This window comes from Cynocephalus volans, chromosome 3 (genome assembly GCF_027409185.1).
Source record: "Cynocephalus volans isolate mCynVol1 chromosome 3, mCynVol1.pri, whole genome shotgun sequence".
Classification (NCBI taxonomy): domain Eukaryota; kingdom Metazoa; phylum Chordata; class Mammalia; order Dermoptera; family Cynocephalidae; genus Cynocephalus; species Cynocephalus volans.
Window position 1 is genome coordinate 46,732,237 of NC_084462.1, and position 3,381 is coordinate 46,735,617.

A 3,381-nucleotide genomic window follows, 5' to 3' on the forward strand; every position below is an offset into this window, starting at 1 on the left:
TTAATGTTTACTACATAAGCAACAGAGTTTCAGGTTCATATTAAGTATGAAATATATAGAGCAAAATTCTAGCTGTGCCCATTTTATAAAATAATGACCAATATGTGTATTAAGCATTTTTATTAATCCTCACAGAAAAATCATATACAATATGAATTTGGAGGTCCATTTTATAGATAAGGAAATCAAAGCTATAATTTGCCCAATATCTCATAGTAGTTAGCCACAAGCCATCAAACTTAGAATCTGGATCTAATCTACAGTACCCTGATGCCTATTGGTCACTTTAGCACCTGTTTTCCTTGGCAGCAGGTCTGAACAGCTTAATACAGAGCAGTGAGGTCCCTGAAAGTCAGAGGATTTGCTGGGGCTGATGCCAGAGCAAAGTTCCATGCATTTCTCAAGACACTTGCTCAGCACAGCACCTGACTTTATCCCAGAGCAGGGGGCTATCACTCCTGGCAGCAGGGCCACTCTAAGATCAGCCTCTGCACAGCTCTGGATTTCTGCCACCCTCTCTCCATTTCTGTAATTACCTTTAAATTTAACACACAGTCATTAATGATGGTGCCTATAAGAACATGATAAAATTTCCCTTCCTTTATTGGATAAGTGCATTTGCCCATTTTATCCTACATTTTTAACAAGTGCAGCCTTAGATTAGCAACCATGATTTTTTTCTTTTTTTTTTTCTGACCTCAGCTTCCATGTAAAGCTTCTAGCTTTCTCTATTCTAAAGTTCACTGGAGTATTTTTCTGCTTTCCTGCAGTTTTTAAGTAGATAATAAGTTCCAAAATTCAGCAGCCTTTTGCTGAAAGAAGCTTGTCACGGTGGTTGGTAGCTAATGAAGGCCCCTTTAGTTTATCTTCATCAATTGTCAAATATTTGAGTCCGTGAAGTGGTGTGATGAGGTACAAAGACAGATATTTGAAGGGATTTTAACTCATTTGAGCAATTACATGCTTAACTGCCCTGTGATAATCTGTCAGTCTGAGTCTTTTCTACACAGCACAAGTGGGGAGCATTAGAATAGCTGGATTTAGAACATAAAGGCTTAGTCTGAATGGAAGAAAGGCACCAGAGAGATTAATTGCCAGTAACAAACAGCAGGGCTGCTTGCAAGTTATATATCACATAGTTACCTACCAGCAGTGATGGGGGCCAGCTCACAGAGAGCAGCCAGGTCGGGACAAAACAGTCGCTACACAGAATCTTGACACCAACAATCTGCAGGGAGGTAAAGAATCCCATTTTTAAAAAACTCTGTACGTATAATATACACATGCATTCATATACGTCATGTATTCATACTATTGAAAAGTAGCAGTGCTTATTCACAGGCCATGAATTTAGAAGCTCCTTCCAAGGCCATTCATCTAATAGTTAACTGAGTCTACTAACCCATCATTTCTATACTCTGAAAGTGGAACTTATTCAAGCATTAGATATTAAAATAAATGCGATGACTAGAGAGCCAAAACAATTTTCAAAAAGAACAAATCACTAGCCAATTTCAAATCTTACCATAAAGCCACAGTAATCAAGACCACACGGTACTGGTGTACGAACAGACATACAGATCAATGAAAAAGAATAAAATCTTTACATAAAATAGATGAAATAACTTCATGTATGAATTTCCAGACATTAAAAACATAGTTCTGGGAGAGCAAATATCAGAGAACTGGGTTTTTGTTATGGCTCCGGTTGTTACGGAATGTTGGTTTTCAGCTCCCTTTCCTGAATTGCTGTTTGATATTTTGTTTTCCAGCAGGACACATCTGGAGGATACCATGATGGTTACATCTATAGATTGTGAGTTAAAATGAGATGCTATTCCCCCTACTCATTTGTTCACTCACTGGTTCACTTGTTTATTCTCTCATCCAATGTTTTCTAAGCACCCCTTGAAGGGGATTTGAAAGAGAGACAGAGCATGCCTAGGCATGGGGGTCAGATGGCAATGAGTGGAGGGGCTGGCATCTCCAGGGGCTTGGAAGACTGCTAGGGTGCCCAGAGAAGTGGGGAGAGATGGCCACTTCATGGGGTGAGAAGAGCGTGAGCAAAATATGGAGGAAAGAACAGTGTCATGGGCAGAAGACGTATGTGCTCTGGGAGGCCAGGGTGTGGAAACATGGTTAGAAAGGCATGGAGGACCTTCAATGTCACACCTAAGAGATTGGACTTCACCTGTGTCTGGGAACAGAGCATGCTAAGTTTTGGGGTAACAGCTGCGCTTTAAAATGGTTAACTTGCCCAGTCCCAAATCCTGGAGCATTTCCCCTACATTTTCTTCTGGGAGTTTTAAAGTTTCAGGCCTTATATTTAAGTCTCTAATCCATTTTGAGTTGATTTTGGTGTATGGTGAAAGGTACAGATCAAGTTTCATTCTTCTACAAATGGATATCCAGTTTTCTCAGCACCATTTATTGAAGAGGCAGTCTTTTCCCAAAGGTATGTTCTTGGTGCCTTTGTCAAAGATCAGTTGGCTGTACATATGTGGGTTGATTTCTGAGTTCTCTATTCTGTTCCATTGGGCCACATGGCTGTTTTTTGCTAGTACCATGCTGTGTTTCTTACTAGAGATTTGTAATACAGTTTGAAGTCAGGAAGTGTAATGTCTCCAGCTTTACTTTTTTTGCTCAGGATTGCTTTGGCTATTCGTGGTCTTTTGTTGTTCCATATGAATGTTAGGATTGCTTTTTCTATTTCTGTGAAGAATGTCATTGGTATTTTGAGGGGAATTGCACTGAATCTGTAGATGGCTTTGTAGTATGGACATTTTTACTACGTTGATTCTTCCAATCCACGAGCAAGGAATGTCTTCCCATCTCTTAGCGTCTTTTTAACTTCTCTCAGAAGTGATTTGTAGTTCTCATTGTAGAGACCTTTCACTTCTTTGGTTAGATTTATTCCAAGGTATTTTATTTTTTGGAGACTATGAATAACACCCCAAAAGCATAGGCAACGAAAGAAAGAATAAACAAATGGGATTATATCAAACTAAAAAGATTCTGCACAGCAAAGGAAACAATCAATAGAGTGAAAAGACATTCTGCAGAATGGGAGAAAATACTTGCAAAAAATGAATCTGACAAGGGATTAATATCCAGAATATACAAAGAGCTCAGACAACTTTACAGCAAAAAATCCAAATAATCCAATTAAAAAATGGGCAAAGGAGCTGAATAGCCATTTCTCAAGGGAAGACATACAAATGGCCAACAGACATATGAAAAAATGCTCAACATCACTAATCGTCAGGGAAATGCAAATCAAAACCACTCTGAGATATCACCTCACCCCAATCAGACTGGCTGTTATAAAAATGACAGAGAATAACAAATGCTGAGAAGGATGTGGAGAAAGGGGAACCCTCC